This window comes from Vicugna pacos, chromosome 9, assembly GCF_048564905.1.
Source record: "Vicugna pacos chromosome 9, VicPac4, whole genome shotgun sequence".
NCBI classification, from domain to species: domain Eukaryota; kingdom Metazoa; phylum Chordata; class Mammalia; order Artiodactyla; family Camelidae; genus Vicugna; species Vicugna pacos.
This window is the reverse complement of record NC_132995.1, coordinates 4021278-4040782: the sequence shown is the minus strand read 5'-3', so window position 1 is coordinate 4040782 and position 19505 is coordinate 4021278. Positions and strand designations below refer to the sequence as shown.

Sequence of the window (19505 nt, the reverse complement as noted above, 5' to 3'; positions counted from 1 at the left end):
GCAGCCACTATGGAAAATAATAGGGAGGGTTCTCAAAAACCTAAAATTAGAACCACCATATGGCCCAGCAGTTCCACTCCTGGGCATATATCTGAGAAAAACAAAAACGTTAATTAAAAAAGGTACATACACTCCGCTATTAACAGCAATAATATTTATAATTGCCAAGATATGGAAGCTGAATTCTTTTAGCTTTTGTTTATCTGTGAAGTTTTTGATTTGTCCATCAAATCTGAATGAGAGCCTTGCTGGATAGAGTATTCTTGGCTGTAAGTTTTTCCCTTTCTTCTCTTTAAATATATCATGTCACTCCCTTCTGGCCTGTAGAGTTTCTGCTGAAAAATCAGGTGATAGCCTTATGGGAGTTCCCTTGTATGTTATTTGTTGCTTTTCTCTTGCTGATATTAATATTTTCTCCTTATTCTTAATTTTTGTCAACTTGATGACTATGTGCCTTGATGTCTTCCTCTTTGGGTTGATCCTGTGTGGAACTCTGTGCTTCCAGGACTTGGGTGACTGTTTCCTTTCCCAAGCTGGGGAAGTTTTCAGTTATTTTTGGAGAGATCCAAAAATTTTCTCAGGTTCTTTCTCTCTCTATTCTCTTTCTGGGACCCCTATAATGTGAATATTAGAGCGCTTCATGTTGTCCCAGGGTTCTCTTACATTATCCTCATTTCTTTTCATTCTTTTTTATTTTTTCTGTTCTGCAGTAGTGATTTCCACTAATCTGTCTTCTAACTCACTGATCCATTCTCCTGCCTCATTTAGTCTATTCTTGGTTCCTTCTAGTGTGTTATTCATTTCAGTGGGCAGTGGCCCAATTCCTGGGAATCCCAGCCCCTTCCCCAAAGTAGTTGGAATAATCTTCCCATTTGTTAGCATGTGAAGCTACTGAGCCCTTGCAAAGGAACAACTCCCACACCTCGTGGCCACTCTTCATTCCTAGTGAGACAGACTGCACTCTCTATGGAGTGTGTAACTACAAACTGAAAACCTAACCCCCACACCTCCTAGCCTTTTTCTTGCCTTCTGAAACAGCCTACCCTCTGTCTTTGGAGTATATATCTCTCTGAATAAATCTACTTTTACTCAACTGTGACTTGCTCTTGAATTCCTTCCTTTGACAAGCCAAGGACCCACACTTGGCAGGGCACTTCTCAGGGGCCTAACTGAGACCTAGGACATGGCCATCCTCTTGCCCCACATTCACTTTCCTGTATTGATATGAAGGTTAAAGTAAAAGAAACAGATCTAATATGGAGTCAGATTTGTTCTTCTCTATTACACAAATAAATGCCGTTATTAATATTCGAAGTTAATTATTCTTTACATCGTAATAAAACCCAGTGTCTTCTGAAGACTATATGTTTTCAGGCTTTGTTACTGACACTTGACAGAACTCTTAGGAATAGAAAATTAAGAAAAGAGCTAAAATATATTACTATTTGAAAATAAAATGTACAAATTTCTAATTACCTTCGTAACAAACATATAATCAGTTAGAAGTTACTTTATGTTTAGTTATATATTTAAGTATAATTTCATAAACAAGTTTTTACAAAAGATCCTTAAAAGTATTTCTCATAAGTGTGTAATAGGCCAACTATTTTAAAGAATAATGCAGGTTTTTCTTATTGTAGTAATTATTTCAATTAATGTAAGAATATTTTGCTGTGCACCTTCAATTTATACAGTGATGTATGTCAAGTACATCTCAATAACACTTGGGGAAGACATGGTTTTAAAAGGCAAATAAAACACTTCAGCCAAAAGAAAGATTAATGCAGTTGATAACCACTTTTAAAAATGTATCGCTCTTTTAAAATCAATGGTTAGTGACAGAAATTATGTTTTAGTCCTTCAGTCTCAGTCCCCAGGTTTTGTCCGTGAGTCTCTAGAACTGAGTAGAGTGTTGAGTTTGGCCTCCTGGCTGAATGAAGAATAGAGAGGAAAAGGTGTTGTGTAACATGTCAGTAACAAATGGCTCATTCTATCCAGGGAGAGTTTGTATTTCTCATTCTAACTTGTCATACAAATTTCAGCTCTTATTTTCTTTAAGTGCTTAAATTAATTGTAATTTTAGAAAATATTCCTAGATCCACCACTGCCCACAGCAATCACATGGAGACCAAATTCCCAGCCACTGCATTGCTTGAGCTTCAGGAGAGGGACAAGCAAGCCTCGAGCTCCCAGAAACAGCTTTTCGTTTGTTTTTCTGGGGTGGGGGTGGGCGTGGATTAGATTGATTGTTTGACTGATTGAGATACTGCGGGTTAAACCCAGGATCTCCTGAATGCTAAGCACGGGCTCTGCCACTGAGCAATAATCCCCACAAACAGATTTTTATTGTAACCGTTTTCAACTTCTTAGGAGGAGACATCTTAGTTTCTGATATAAATGCCCCCCACATCTATAAGCTTTTACCATAAAACCCTTCCAGTATGGAGAAGGAACAATCCCCTCTCCATACTAACCCCCTCCCCGGCTCACCAGACTAAGACCTGGGCTCCCTCGCCCACCAGCCCCTGGCGGGCATCGCTCCGCCCACGCCCCACCCCGGAAGTCCCGCCTCTGGCTCCGGGCGAAAGTTTCCCCCGGAACCGGAAGCGGAGGTCGCTGACTGGCGGTCCCCCTATGGAGCGTGTTTCTCCTTTCTAGTATAAATCTGTACTGCGTGTTCCTGCTTAATCCATCCTCTGAATGTAGGAGTCACTGCGGACCTAAAATCCCAGCACCCGGCCCTCAGCCCACGTAAATCCAGACGGCACCGCTCCAGGTCGGGGATCTTTTCCTTCGCGTCTGAAACCACTCTGAGGCTGGTCTCTGTCCTCGGCTTTTCTGCCTTCGGTCATCGAGACACCGCCTTTCCTGATATTTTCCTTCATAAAACCCAATACTCCCTCCGTCCCCCATGTAACGTCCTCTTCTCTGAGCTGGATTTGCGCCCCCAGCCTCGCCCTCTCGGCCCCTGGAGGGCAGCGCCGGCCGCCCCGCTCCCGTGAGGCCGCGTCTTCTCCCGGGTCCCGGGATTCTGGGAGCCCGGCCTCTCCTGAGACCCCCTCCCTCCCAGCCCGTCTGTCCTCGCGTCCTTTTCAGGCGGGTCCTTCTGCTCCGCGGGCCTCCCCTTCGTAATCAGCCCTTCCCCTGACTCCGCCTATCGGGAGGTGACCCGGATCTGCCTTGGGACACGCACTATTGTTCCGTCCCAAATTCCATGCCGCTGGAAAATGTGCTCTTTCTTTAGGCGGGCATCTTATTCAGGCGGCATCCCAGTAAATTCGTGAGCGAGGGGTTACAAGAGTTAGAACCATGGCCTTCAAAGCATGGTGGCCCTGGGAGACGAACAGAGAACAGCGATTGACTTGAAGAGCAGAGGAAGCGAGAGAAGGAGCAGGAAGGAGGCATAGCTACCTGTGATGGGAGCGTGAGGAGGAAGGGAGGGTGAAAGGATAAAAGAGATGTAACTCGGGGGGCAGACAGGGAGCAGAGGTGGAGGAAGTAACAGGCCAAAATACAAGGAGATACAGGGCAATCAGAAAGGTTGGGGGAAAGAGCAACAAGAGGGGAACAAGATACAGAGTGAGTCATGACCGGAATGAGGGAGGAAATAGAAGGGCAGCAGGAACAGCAGGAGAGTAGCGGGGAACAGAGTGACAGAGAGAAGCAGGGAGACAGATAAACAGAATGAACTGGGAAAACATAGTAGTGTGGATCGAGCCGGCCAACTGGTTGCAGACGGGAGGTGAGTTGTTTGGATGTGGGTGATTAATTTGTGTCATATTGATTTATGGTTTTAGAATGTGATAAATATAAAGGTTGTTTGCTTAAATTATGCACCTCTGGTTAGATATTGAAAGACATGGTAATGATTATATTGAGGGAAATATTTACACTCCTGTGAGCATTACGCATTATTCACAACAGTCAAGATGTAGAATGAGCGAAAATGTCTGTTGACAAATGACTGCACGTAGAAAATTTATGTCAGCCATGAATTATGACATTACTATGTCAGAAGAAGAAAGATACTTGACATGGAAACTAGAAATGTGAAACTCATAGAGCCTTAGGGTATGAAGGTTGTCACAAGGGGTTGGGTGGAGGGGGAAATCTGGAGATGTTGGTCAAGGTTACAAACGTCGAAAAATAAAATAGTACAACATGTACACCTAATGTACAGCCTGCTGACTGTAGTTAATCACATAGTGTTACTACATACTTGGAATTTGTGGTGAGAATTAACCTTAAGTATTCTCACTACACAGAAGGAAAATGGTATTCGTGAGTTGATGGAAGTATAAATTACTTTATTGTGATAATTATTACACAGTGTAGACATCTGTTGAATACTCACATTGTACACCTCATGTACACTGTTGTTAAGTATCAGTTATATCTCAGTAAAGCTGGGAAAGAAAAACAAAGTGGGAGGTGTGCTGGGCTTGCTTCCTCTCAGTGGTGCTTGACCCAGGCTTCACAATAGATCTCTGAATCATTTTGCATATGCGTGTTTTGGATACTCTGACCAGAGATTCACCTTCATATAGTCTGTGTGGTGTCCAACCTCAATGATACTTAAGGGACACAAGGTGATTCCAGTCTGGATCCCTCACTGAGCATCCTGATTCTGAGTCCTCCCATCCTGAGGGCTGGGATCCGGGCTGAGGGGGAGGGGGCTCTGCTCTGTGTGGGGATGGCTCAGGGCCTGGTCTGTGACCTGAAGGGGGCTGTCGGGTCCAGCTGAGGTGCCCGCTGCTGCTGTGTAGGTGACGGGCTTACCAGGAGGGAAGGGTGATCTGAGGACAGTGCGGGGAAACTCCTTTGTTGGTGTGTGTGTGTAGTTTCCTGTCCTGAGTCCTTCCTGTGACAGTGGGCAACAGAGGACTGTCTGTTCCACGTGGTGAGGTCTCCCCTGTGTGTATGTATGTGACTGTGGCACAGGGAGGGATGTGTTGTTTATAAGCATTAAATAGAATGTTTTCATTCAACTTTGAAGATCGATCTCTGAAGACCCACGTTGTCTGAGGAAGAAGTCCAGAAGAGGAGGAAGAGAAACAAAAAGGAATCAAGAATGACTGTTTCTCAGGTAAAGTCATATTCTCAGTTGATTGTTTTTTTTTCCCTAATTGAAGTATGGTCAGTTTACAATGTTGTTCAATTTCTGGTGTACAGCATAATGTTTCAGTCATACATATATGTACATATATTCTTTTCATATTCTTTTTCATTATAGGTTACTACAAGATATTGAATATAGTTTCCTCTCTATATAGTGTAATTTGTTATCTGTTTTATATATAGTAGTTGGTATCTGCAAATATCAAACTCCCAATTTATCCCTTTCCACTTCCTTCCCCCTGGTAACCATAAGTTTGTTTTCTATGTATGTGAGTCTGTTTCTTATTTGTGAATAGGTTTTGTCTTTTTTCTTTCTTTTTTTTTTTTGAAGGGAGGTAATTAGGTTTATTCGTTTGTTTGTTTGTTTGTTTGTTTATTTATTTATTTATTTATTTTTGGAGGAGGTACTGGGGATTGAACCCAGGACCTCATGCAACCTAAGCATGTGTTCTACCACTTGAGCTATACCCTCCCCACTGTGTCTTATTTTTGAATTCTACATATAAGTCATATGATATTTTTCTTTTTCTTTCTGGCTTACTTCACTTAGAATGATAACCCCCAGGTCCATCCATGTTGCTACAAATGACATTATTTTATTTTATTTTGTTATGGCTCAGTAGTATTCATTTGTATATGTGTATACCATATTAGTTGATTATTTTGTCTGTCCTTCTGAAATGCCTTTCTTGGGACTTGTTAATACTTTCTGATTTTGAAGTATCCTGCCTGACATCTCTACATTCACAGTCACCCAGGACCCGCCCTCAGCGTCTGCCACCTCCACTTAGACTCCACCCCCATGACCCAGGGACCTGGAACTTGTGAAGTCTCCCCTGGGCATGGTTCTTGTCAGGACTTCACCCTAGTGGATTCAAACCACTGGTGTGTCAGTGCTGTTGGGCAGCAGGGAGAGTTTAGGGGCCCATCTGGGTGCACTGTCTGCTCTCTGTAAACCAGGATAAGGAAGCTGCTTGTGAAAATCAGACATTAATATGCACAATACCTGGTAAATTCTGGAAACAGAGCAATAAGGGGAAATTTGTTCTGACTTTTTCTTTTTCTTTTTTAAACATTTTTTATTGATTTATAATCATTTTACAATGTTGTATCAAATTCCAGTGTTCAGCACAATTTTTTCAGTCATACATAGGCATATACACACTCATTGTCACATTTTTTTCTCTGTGAGCTACCATAAGATTTTGTGTATATTTCCCTGTGCTACACAGTATAATCTTGTTTATCTATTCTACAATTTTGAAATCCCAGTCTATCCCTTCCCACCCTCTGCCCCCCTGGCAACCACAAGTCTGTATTATATGTCTATGAGTCTATTTCTGTCCTGTATTTATGCTTTGGGGTTTTTTTTTGTTTGCTTTTGTTTTTCTTTTTTAGATTCCACATATGAGCGATCTCATATGGTATTTTTCTTTCTCTTTCTGGCTTACTTCAGTTAGAATGACATTCTCCAGGAGCATCCATGTTGCTGCAAATGGCATTATGTTGTCAGTTTTTATGGCTGAGTAGTATTCCATTGTATAAATATACCACTTATTCTTTATACAGTCGTCTGTTGATGGATGTTTAGGCTGTTTCCATGTCTTGACTATTGTAAATAGTGCTGCTATGAACATTGGGGTGCACATGTCATCCTGAAGTAGGGTTCCTTCTGGATATATGCCCAGGAGTGGGATTCCTGGGTCGTATGGTAAGTCCATTCCTAGTCTTTTGAGGAATCTCCATACTGTTTTCCACAGTGGCTGCACCAAACTGCATTCCCACCAGCAGTGTAGGAGGATTCCCCTTTCTCCACAGCTTCTCCAGCATTTGTCATTTGTGGATTTTTGAATGATGGCCATTCTGACTGGTGTGAGGTGATACCTCATTGTAGTTTTGATTTCCATTTCTCTGATAATTAGTGATACTGAGCATTTTTTCATGTGCCTTTTGATCATTTGTATGTCTTCCTTGGAGAATTGCTTGTTTAGGTCTTCTGCCCATTTTTGGATTGGGTTATTTATTTTTCTCTTATTGAGCCATATGAGCTGCTTATATACTGTGGAGATCAAGCCTTTGTTGGTTTCATTTGCAAAAATTTTCTCCCATTTCGTAGATTGTCTTTTTGTTTTACTTATGGTTTCCTTTGTGCAGAAGCTTGTAAGTTTCATTGGGTCCCATTTGTTTATTCTTGCTTTTATTTCTTCTAGGAGAAAATTTTTGAGATGTATGTCAGATAATGTTTTGCCTATGTTTTCCTCTAGGAGGTTTATTGTATCTTGTCTTATGTTTAAGTCTTTGATCCATTTTGAGTTGATTTTTGTATATGGTGTAAGGGAGTGTTCTAGCTTCACTGTTTTACGTGCTGCTGTCCAGTTTTCCCAACACCATTTGCTGAAGAGACTGTCTTTATTCCATTGTATAATCTTGCCTCCTTTGTCAAAGATTAGTTGATCAAAAGTTTGTGGGTTCATTTCTGGGCTGTTCTGACTTTTTCTAAGAGAGTTGAAGCTAAGTAAGTGAGTCACTGAATTTAAAATCATAACGATTGTGAGTGGAAAAGAAAGTTTAGAAAAAGACATCAGTGACAGAGAGTGTTTTATTCCATCATATGCTTTAAACTGTGAAATCAACTGAAATGTTTGAGAGTTGGAAATTTTTCATAGCACCTTCATCACCTCCAATCTCCAGATTTTTTTCTTTTCACTGTGTTAGTTGTGTTCTTTGCCAAGCAGAAATTTTTACTTTTGATGCAGGGAAGGTTTCAGCTTCATTGTTTTGCACATAAGTACCCAGTTTCCCAGCACCATTTGTTACTGAGACTGTCTTTTTTCCACTCTGCAGTCTTAACGTCCTTGTCAGTACATTTCAAACAGATGCAAGGAGTATTTCTGAGCATTCTCTTCTCTTCTATTATGTATCTGTGTTTACGCAGGTAACACACCATCTTGATTACTTTGTAGTATGTTTTGAAATTTAAAGCAAGGAGGCCTCCATCTTTCTTCTTCTTCAAGAGGATTTTGGGTATTTGGGGTCTCTTGAGGTTCCCTATGACTTTTAGCATGTTTTTCCTATTTCTGCAAAATTAGCCATTGGAATTTTGATAATGATTCCATTGAATGTGTAGAAGAGTTTGGGTAGTTTGGCTGTTTTAAGAGCATTAAGACTTCCAGTCCATGAGTATGGGTTGTCTGTCCATTTATGTTTATCTTTTTGGATTTCTTTTAGGAATGGTTAGCAGTTTTCAGTCTGTAAGTCTTTCCCCTCCTGGGCGAATTTATTCCTAAATGTTACATCCTTTTTTTAATACTATACTAAATAGGATTCTTCTCTAATTTTCTGTTGACATTGTTTATTGTGTATGGAAATGCAGCTAATTTTTGCATGCTGATTTCGTATTATGCATCTTTTCTAAAATTGGTATTTGAAGTAGCAGTTTTCTTGTGGAATCTTTACAGTTTGTACATATCAAACCTTGTCATCTAATAAAGAAATTTTCCTTCTTTTTTAATTTGGGAGATTTTGGGTTTTTTTCTTGTTTCATTCCACTGGCAGGATTTGTAGTACTTTGTTGAACAGTAGTGCAGAGTACTTCTTTTCTAGCAAAGTAACCTTTTTTTGGTGTGTTCCTGAAATTTTTAAGATCATGCTAGATAGTTTCATAACTGGTATAAGCACTAGCTTCAGTGTCCTAGACTGTGTTTAACATGAAACATTTATTTATGAGTTGTAATGAATAGGATACTTATAGTTGTATGTATCTTGTAGCTATGTCTCAAATACATGTAGTCAAGAAATACAATGAAAAGCAAACACGGATAGAGAAGTACTCCAGACAGTGATGATGGAAAGTCATGAAAGGAGTGAGATGGAGCACTTATACCTCGGGAGCATCCAGGAAAATATATGTGACACAGAGTCTCAGCAGAGAGATGAGGAAAGAAATTACAAAGGAATGTCTGTAGCGTATAATGGAAATCTCAGTGATGAGAGAGATCACCATGGCATAAGTGGTGCAGGAATCAAGCGTATGGGAAATAAACTTGCATTAAGCTGTTGAGATGAGCCACATAATTTTATAAATGAAGAGAAAATTGATGAATTTAATCAAGCTGACAAGCTTATCAACAATAGTGCCTCATTTTCACCAATTCTGGGAGTTTCTTATAGTGTCCAAAGCAACATTTCTAATATATATGAGAGTGATTTTATGCATCCCTCAATACTGACCCAAGATCAGAAAGCATGCAGGGAAATGCTGTACAAATGTAACCAGTTTGGCAAAACCATTCTTCAAGGCTCATACCTCAGTGGACATCAGATCGTCCATATAGCAGAGAAATTAGATAGACCTGATATATGTCAAAGAGCCTTTAGTCAGAATTCATGTCTTGCCATTAATTGGAGAACTCATAATGGAGAGAGACCTCACAAATGTAATTTGTGTGGCAGGGTTTTTAGTAATAAAACAACCCTTTGAGGTCACCAGAGAATTCATAGTGGAGAGGGACCTTGCAGGTGTAATGAGTGTGGCAAGGTCTTTACTCAGAGAGGAAGCCTTGCATGTGGTCATTGGATTCATTCTGGAGAGAGGCCTTATAAATGCAGTGAGTGGGGCAAGACCTTTCGTAAGGGTCCATGTCTCAGGCAACGTCAACTAATCCATTCAGGAGAAAGACCATATAAATGTGATGTATGTGGGAAAGGCTTTCATCAGAATTCATCAGAGGATTCATACTGGAGAGAAATGTTACAAAGGTGATGAGTGTGGTCAGACCTTTCATTACTGCTCAAAACTTTGTAGACATGAGATCATCCATACAGAAGAGAAATTATATAAATGTGATGTATATGGTAAAGTCTGTAGTCATAAAACAACCCTTGGAAGTCATCAGAGAATTCATACTGGAGTGAAACCTTACAAATACAATGAGTGTGGCAAGGTCTTTAGTCATAAAACAAGCCTTAGAAGTCATCACAGAGTTCATACTGGAGAGAAACTGTACAAATGTAATTAATGTGGCAAAGTCTTTAGTACAAAAACAAACCTTACCAGTCATCAGAGAATTCATTTTGGAGAGAGACCTTATAAATGCAGTGAGTGTGGCAAAACCTTTCTTCAGCTCTCACATCTCACACATCAACTAATCCATTTAGGAGAAAAAACATATAAATGTGATATATGTGGGAAAGGCTTTGGTCGAAATTCATACCTTGTAAGTCATCAGAGAATTCATACTGGAGAGAAACCTTATAAATGACATCTTTAGTCATAAAGCAACCCTTGTCAGTCATAAGAGACTTCATACTAGAGAGAAGCACTTGAAAAGTAAGAGTGTTGAAAAGGCTTTACTGAGATCTCAACCCTCACTACACATCAGGGAATGAATGCAAAGGGCAAACCATACCAATGTAATATACATGGGAAGGTAATCATTCAAAATTGACACTTGATCTGGGGTGATTCATTGTGTGGAGAAATGGACATGTCTTGGGTGTGGCAAAGCCTCTCTTAACCATCAGATAATCCATACTGGACAGAAATCATAGAAGTGTAATGAATATCTCAATGTCTTCAGTTCAGTATTCTTACCTCAGGGTCCACCAGCAACATTATAAATCAGCTATGCTTCAATAAAAAAAGAAAAGGTCCACCATGAATTCCTGCTAGAGAGGAAGGTTCCAAATACAATGTGTGTGGCAAATCCTTCATTGTACTTTGAAGCCTAGCTTACAAAGAATCCCTATTGGTGAGGAACATTAAGTAAGAGTTTTAGCAGGTGTGCACATCTTAAGCTTCATTGGAAAAGTCGTACTGGAGGGAAATCGGATAAATGTGTTTAGTATGACCAGACCTTTAGTCAGGGAATTCATTCACCAGAACTCATTCTAGAAATTACCTCACAAATGCCTTGAATGGGATAAATTCTTCCTCAGGGCTTACAGCTCACAAGTTATCCATATTGGACAGAACATTACAGATATTCTGAATGTAGCAAAGCTTTTGGGTTGTGCCTTAAACTGAGGCTTCACCAGATAGGTCATACTTAGAAATGCAATCAATACGGCAGCGTTTCAAAGTGCTCACTTGTAACTTGATATCAGAATACATATCCTGGGAAGAAACCACACAGATGTAATGTGTGTGGCAAGGATTTTACTGAAAGATCACAAGTTGGGGGACATACTGGAGTGACACCTTACAAATGCAACAGGTGTGGCTAAACCTTTACCTTGAATTGAACTATCAGGCCAGAGCAGAAAGTCAGGATTGAAGAAAAGCCATGGTAACATACGGTAGAAACTTTATGCAATCTCACAGTGCAGTAGACTTCAGAATATACAATTTTGTGAGAAACCACAGAAAGCAATATGTGTGCTAAGGCTTATACCTGAAGATCAAATTTGTGGAACATACAGAATTTATGTTGGAGAACAAGCTTTCCAATGGAGTGAAATTTGCAAAGTTTTCACTCATGTACCAACCCCTTTGGTGTAATGAGAGAACTTTGTAACTTAGACGATTGATTTCTTGAATATGTGTAAGCACATTTGACTGTCCTTTATGATTGGATTACTGCATTCTCTTGATTCTTATTTTGGGTTGGCTTTATTCCTTTGATAACTGTAACTTTAAAAAGCTAAAGCTCTAAACTGTTGTTAGAAATAATGAACAGTACATATATGTAAATTTAAAAAATATGTGTAATATATTGTATATATGTATAATATAGTGTATGTGCAGTCAGAAAAAAAAGTGTGTAAATTATTGTGTCCTAGTTAGCTCAGTCTCCAAAAGAGGACTTCACTGCTGGGTGCTCCAGAAAACAACTGACTAACCACCAAGGACGAAGCCTTGAAACAGAAAGGACAAAACCTGAAACTGAGTCCTGCTAAAACCAGCTTCCTCTGCCGAGTTTATGATTAGCCTCTCTATCCAAAACTTTTATTTCTTTTTTCCTCCCTCCCATGTTCCCCTCATGATTGAAGAATACCTAAGAAAATGGTAAATTAAACCCAAGCTGGACCCTGTGGGACCTTTTGGAGTCCAAAGTCCCCTCTGTGTCCCCAGTTTCTTGTGTGCAGAAAAAAGGCTTTGCCTTCCAGTCCTCCCCTGAGTTCCAAAGAGCAGGCTCAACAATTAAGGGTTAGAAGAACAGAGTCAGAGTACGCCTATGCCCTCCGTATGGATATAGGTAACAGTCTGAAGCGTATCTTTTTGAGTTGTTCTGCAAAAACCAAGACCCCCCTCCAACCCCGATCAAGTGAGAATGAGGATGCTGGCTGAAAATAACCAGTGGAACCTGAGTGCTGTGAGTTCAGTTTTATCTGGGGCTTACTGAGGACTGAGGCCTGGGAGACAGCCACTGGGAGAGCTCTGAGTTACTGCTGGGAAGAGGTGGGGTGAGAGGTCTGTCTCATCCCATATGCTTTTGATGAAGGGAGTTCGTTCAGTGAAGCACACGTATTGGCAGAAGGTTGCTGCTATTCACTAGACGGTTGCTGTTTGGCAGGAGGAACAGATGTCTCCATCAGTGATTTTAGTGCTAGTCTAGATATGAGAAGATGCAAGACATTGGGCTCATAAAATCAACATGACTAGTTAGAAATTCTGTTTAATACAGAGTAATCTGCCTCATGAATTTCACAAAGTTTATCGGAGTGACTGCATCTTCTAAAAATCTGATACATCTTTTTGCATGTGTGCTACACCAGGACATTGTGCTCATTTTATCTGAAAACACTTTAAATATGCGAATTTCCTTATCTAAACATCATCATATTTCAGTGGATTCCCATGTCTCTGTGGATGAAATATCTGAATGTAGGGATGGGATGAAACATTCTTTGTAGTAGATGTGATCTGACATTTATTGCCATAAAAATATTGAGGGTTGAAGTGAAGTTATTGCATATTTGGTAATCTAGTTTTACTTTCTTTAGGGTTGTCAACTGAAATTAAATCTTACAACATGAAAGTTGAGAGTTAAATTTTATTTGGGGCCAAATGAGGACTATAGCCCCACAGATAGTATTTCAGATAGGTCTGAGGAACTTCTCCGAACAGGTAGTAGGGGGATGTCGGTATCTGTGTGCTTTTGGTGGAGAGGTGCCTGCAGTCAAGCACACATCATTCCAGAAGTTTACTGCTAGTCACAGTGAGCAGATGGCTACATTAATGATTTTACTGATTTTCTAGAAATGCGGAGATGCCAAAATTTGGGCTTATCAAATCTTCTGAAAATATCTAACTATCCAAAGGCCTGTTCTGCAAGTTTTTTACAGAGCATGGAGTGCCTCATTCCTGATCTGGATGCTGAACGCCTTTCAGGGTGTGTTGAAGGTCAGCAGCTGTTGTGGCTTGACATTTAATCTTTGTAGAGGTAGATGACAAGTGATAAATTTTTAGTTGGCAGAGGTCATATTAAAGAGAATGTATCTTCCTACTAAATGGCTTTAGAAATACTAAAACTTAAATTTTCTTTAGGTGGAAATAAATTTCAGTGTCTTCTGAAGAGTATATGTGTTACAGGCGTTGTTATCTTTCAGCAACAGAAACCAAAGAAAAGAGCTATAATATATTACAATTTGAAAATAAAAAGTGAAACTTTCTAATTACCCTTAGAACAAACATATAATCAATTTAAAATTATAGTACGTTTAGTTATCATATACTTAAGTATAATTTCATGAACAAGTTTTGGTTGCAGACATTTAAACATAATTTTCACAAGTGTGGAATAGAGCCGAGTATTTTAAAGAATAGTGTAGTTCTCATAAACAGATTTTTTTTGTTTTTGTCGTTTCTCTTTTTATTATATCTATATGAGATGACGGATGCTTACTAAACTTATTGCGGTAATTATTTTAGTACATGTAACTCAGAACATTATGCTATACATTCTAAACCCATACAGTGATATATGTCAAGTACATTTCATTGAAACTCTAGGGAAAAGATGGGTCAAAAAAAGCAGTAAAAAGAAAGAACAATGCAATTTGTAAGGATTTAAAAAAAACATATTCTTAAAGCAATGAGTATTGGTACAAGTTACCACATGCCTTAGTTCTCCAGGCTCAGATCCCAGGTTTTGTCCCTGAGTCTCTGCAACTGACAGCGTGGCCTTCTGGCTAAATGAAGAATAGAAAGGAGAAGCTGTCTTGTAAGTGTCAATATGAAATGGCCCATTCTACTGGGGGAGAGTTTTGTATTTTTCATTCTAGTTAATAATACAGAGACAAGTCTAGCTCTTTTTTCCTTAAACAGCCTTAAATGAATTCTACTTGCAGGAAATACCCCGGGATTCAACCACGGCCCCACGGCAACCACTTGGAGACCCACGGTCGCAGCCACTGGATTGCTTGAGCCTCAGGAGCAAGACATCTTAGTCTCCAAGTTTAGCAGCCCACAGTGCTGTGAGATTTTACTTTAAAACTGTTCCAGGGTCAAGACAAGGGGAAGCACCATCTGTGCACCCTCCCACCTCCGCCTGGGGATCCCTCCTTGCCCCACCCTTACCGGAAGGGCTCCGCCCAGGCCCCGCCCCAGAAGTCCCGCCTTTAAGTCCCCCGCCGGCAGTTTCTTCTGGAAAGAGAAGTGGGAAATGCCTAGGGAGGGCTAGCCAGCGGAGCATGAGTTTCTTCTTTCTAGTATAAATCTGTGCTGCGCGGTCCCCCTTCCTCCGTCCTCAGGGTGTGGGAGTCACTGCGGACCAAAAGCCCCATCACCCGGCCATGTAAGTCCTGACGGCGCAGCCTCAGGTGCCACTGTGTGTGCGGGAGACATAGGCCAACCAAACAGAAACGGAGTTTGGAGCTGAAAAAGGTTTATTGGGAGGCTGAGTAAGGAGTAATACAGACAAAATTTCAGAGAACATTTTGTTTTTTACTATTTTTTAGTATTTTAACTTTTAAAAGTATTTTTAGGTTTTTTGTTTGTGTTTAGTATTATGGGTTGCAACTGAAGAAATCTTGAGATGCACTATGAAAGATATAAAAGAATTTGGAGTGTTTCCTTGGTTGATGTGGGGTTCTCACTGGGGCACATTTATCATTGGAAACATCTTTTATCTGCAGTGTTTGGAGATGACAGTGTGTGATCTGATCACTGGGAATGAAAGTATGGTGTTTTGCATCTAGGTGTTCCTTGGGTGCCTTTGTACATATTTTCCCCTTAGGCACGATTTAGTAGAGTTTGGGGTGTTTTCTGGTATTTTATAGCAGGATGAGTGGATATGGGTTTTATGGAGACTTTTGGATTCCATGAGCGTTTGTAAGTTCCCTTGAGTCTATAAGGGAAGTTATGAGCACTAAGCTTCAAATGGCAGAAGGTTTTCATTAGAGGGACTCTGCTAGGTGTGTCTGTGCACCCAGTTTCAGAAGGGCCATTGAGTTCTTTGATGCAGGGAAAGATTGTTCCATGAATCAGAGGGCAAGCAACACCATAGGGATCTGCAGTCCAGAGGCTCATATACTTGGGAAGATGTAGGTGCTACTTTCTTGCTGCCAAGTCATTACTGGTTCCTCTCCTTTCCTTAGCTGTCTCAAAATGTGCACGTGTGCACAGAAACAAACACCCACATACACTCGCACACATGCGCAATACAGAGAAAAGGGAATCCTTGTGCTTTGTTCTTGGGAATGTAAATGGTACACACTTGTGAAAGTACTCTCTCACCTCACTGGAAGGGCCTCTGTCTCACTGGAAGGGTACTGTTGACTAACCTTTGTGATTTCACACTCTAGGGAGGAGGCTCCTGGATCCGCACGTTGCAGCTAAAGAAGGCATCGAACCCTGACTGGACCTGCACAGGGCCTGGCGACCTGAACGTAAAGCTCACTAGGGTCTGAGGCAGATGACATCTGAGGCTGGCAGCTCTCCCGAGATGTCTGGACCAGGCCTGCATAACTTTCTTTCAATGCCACCTCTTACTTTGTTTTCTCCGTCCCTTCCATGGAAGGACAGCGCCCTGGTTTATAATTCCCAAGCCCTTGTGAAAGCGGGAAGCCTGATTCCTGGATTTGCTACCGGAAGCCTCAGTCTGCCCAGGAAGCAGTGGCCGTTGTTTCACCCTGTAAGTAATTTCACGGGGGTCCCAGTTGCTGTTGTCTGTCGAAATTTTTCCAAGGAGCTGTTTAATTTATTCTTTTTGAATTAATTCTGAAATTATAATCCTGAAGCATTTTAAGATTCAAACTTTGCTAGCACTTGGATCAATCTCCAAGAACCCCTTCAATGAGGATTTTATTCAAGTATATTACCAGCAGGCATGGGTTGGTTAGGGTCTCAGACCTCCAGTCTTTTCCACATGCTCAGACCATGGCTAAAGAATTATTTCTCTTTGCTATATAGTATTGCCGTTGGGTTACTTTTCCAGACATGTCCACCTACCAGATTCCTGATGCATCTAACTATACAGAATGGCTCTCAGTCTGAAACAGGAAATACTCATTGACTCCTTTCTGCTGCCAAACTTGAGCTCCATATAACAATCCTAACAAACAAAGCGTGAGTGTGAGGGAGGAAGCCAGACCCTGAGATCTGGGGTAGTGTTCCTGTGACCTCATCTCCCCAAAGATTTTTTTTTTAGCAGTTCTTTTACTATTTTATTTTATTTTTTAATTGAAGTATAGTCAGTTCAAATGTGTCAATTTCTGGTGTACAACATAATGTCCCAGTCATGCATATACATACATTTATTCATTTTCATTGAAGGTTATTACAAGATAGTGAATATAGTTCCCTGTGTTGTTTATCTATTTTTATATATAGTGGTTAACCTTTGCAAATCTCAAACTCCCAAATTTATCCCTTCCTACCTCTTTTCCCCCCAGTAACCATAAAATTGTTTACTATGTCTGCAAGTCCCAAAGAATTTCAATCATCTTTTCACTTTGAGTGGCAATGGCAGTTCACCCTTGAGACTAGGAACTGGGAATTGCTTTGAAAAAATTATTTTCCTGAAGCTATTGGGAATTTCTAGTAAGCATATCCAAAAGGGGGAAACTCTTCCTTTTCCATTATTCCTGGAGGCAGACAGAGTTTCACATGGAGGAAGGAGGAAATACTGAGGTCTGAGCCAGGGAGGACTTGCAGAGAAGCACACATGTCTCAGTGGCTTCTCTGCATCCCTGAGAACTTCTTTTACCTCAGATCTAATTCCTTCTGAAATCTCTGAGGATTCCTGAAATACCATCATCATATAATTTATGGGCAAAGAAACAGAATCACACCATCAGGGGTTTTCAATTTTTAAAATTTTCAATCAGTTCAAGGAATTTTTAATTTTTAAAAAATACAAAAGGAGCATGATGTCAGTAATTGAGATTAGAAAATATATGCCCCTTTTCTCCAACTCAGTACAAAGCAGCTGGGAAGCCTAGATGAAATGGACATTTTCTAGGAAAATACATTTTACCAGTATTGACTTCAGTAGAGATAGGAGTCTAAACAGACCAATATCCATGGGGGAGATGGAGAATTTTGTGAGTTCCACACAAATAAAAGCACCAGGATCAAGTTAACAGGCAGATTCGTCCATTCTCTTAAAGAACAGATAAGCCAGTGCTGTTTACTCAGTTCAAGCATTAAAGCAGAAGTAAAATTTCCAAATCATCTATATAAATCAAATAAAATACTGAAATGTCCTAAAGGCTGTACCAAAAAAGAATAGTAAAGAAAGGTCTCACATCTGCCTACAGATGGCAACATCTAAAATAAAATATAGGAAAATAATAGATGATGACCATGTGAATTTTATGTCTGGAATTCAAGTGTGATTCAGTCTATTAATATTCGGTCATCGTATTTATGGAGATAAAGAGAAGTCAGGGAAGCTTACTCATAGTTACAAAAACATCTATTTGCAAGATTTCAGCATGTATATGTTAACTTAAAACATTAGAAATCAATGCATTTTTTTCTAACATGTCAAAATGAAGTTTTTACCTTGCTCTTTGGGAAGCACTAAAAATATTCTACTAAGGTCAGAAAACCCACACTAAAAAAAGCATATGATCAATCTCATTGTGTTGGAGGTTTAGCCAGGGCAATTAAAAATGGCATGAGAATTGGGAAGAAAGATATGAAACTATGTTTGCAGGTGATGCAGTCATACATCTGGAAGCACAAAGGAATTGACAGAAAATCTACAAAAAATAAATCAGGAAGCTCAATATAAACATATAAAAACAATAGCTCTCATAGGTACAAAAACCAATCATTTACAAGATAATAGTGTGAGGAACTATAAATAGAAATGCACAACCTGAAATTAAATAAAATAATTGGGAATAAATCTAACAAACACTTGTAAAACCTGTGTGAGGAAAACTATAAAATATCCCTGAAATATATGAAAGTAGTTACAAACAAATGGAAATTGACATCATGTTCTTGGGTAGAAAAACAGTATTATAAACTTAATTTGTTCTGGATATAGACACTCAGTTTCTGAAGCTAGCAATGTTTGGGGAAAAATCTTACGGGACAAAGAACAAGTAAGAATAGCCACAAAAGGGAAACAAAAAGAGGGGTGGCTGTCGGTAGGAGACATGTTTATTCGTAACTGATAGTTCAGTGAAGCTAAAAATTCAGGAAAATGCAACAGTGCATAGAAAAAGTAAGTAGCAAAAACCTACAAGGAGATAACAATGTATGCAAGATGCAAATTCCTATCACAATACAGTAAGTGGTCTTAATTGTCCCATCCTATAGTAAGATAAACGTCAAAGGGTAGAAAATTATTAAAATATGGTTGCATTATTTAATAAGGCTTGGTTCTCAAACATCTGACTGTAGCAATTACTTGCTCACAGTCTCCAAAGGAGTCCCTCAGACAGTGACAGGTTCAGGGTTGAAAAATTTCCTCAGTGATTTCTGTTGCTTTTTTTTTCCCGCAGTGATTTTTGACGCCTCCAAGTGAATGTGGAACAGAAGTGAAAATTATGCTCTGGTGGGAAGTTGGCATAAATTTGCACATCCTGTACTGGCACAGCGTTGCATTTCCTGTCACACTCCAGTTTCCATCACTTACTCTAAACCTCCGGCTTTCGCTTAATTAAATAAGAAGCTGTAACGGCCTGGGGTCCCAGAAGGTCCGGGGTCCAAGCACCGCCCACAACCCCGCCCCCAGGTCCCGGCGCTGCCGCCGCCTCGCCGCTCAGACGATCCGCTTCTTCGTCCGCTCGCCCGGCAGCTTTCACGTAAACCGTTCTCAACTCCCCGCTTCCGACATAAGCGGCCGCGCATCTCTAATTCTGTACCCAGCCAGGCGCCAAAGGGCACTGGACACGTTCAAAGGATCCAACTAAGAAGCAGAGCCTGCGGGGAGTGAAGGGGAACCGACAGAAACTTCCACGGAGGGTCTGAGGGCCGGAGGCGGCGC

General features: G+C 40.3%; 1 long non-coding RNA gene, 1 other non-coding gene and 1 pseudogene across 2 annotated transcripts; 2 read left to right on the top strand and 1 right to left on the bottom strand.

Moving 5' to 3' along the window:
• Window positions 1-2620: 2620 nt before the first annotated feature.
• LOC116282205 (uncharacterized) lies at window positions 2621-19112 on the top strand. The gene is made up of 5 exons (XR_004191656.2): window positions 2621-2776; window positions 4997-5086; window positions 14410-14535; window positions 15865-16193; window positions 19021-19112. It is a non-coding gene; the product is annotated as an uncharacterized lncRNA (long non-coding RNA).
• On the bottom strand, window positions 5518-5591 carry TRNAP-AGG (transfer RNA proline (anticodon AGG)). The gene has a single exon. It is a non-coding gene; the product is annotated as a tRNA-Pro (tRNA).
• On the top strand, window positions 8963-10379 carry LOC140698555 (uncharacterized; annotated as a pseudogene).
• Window positions 19113-19505: the final 393 nt, after the last annotated feature.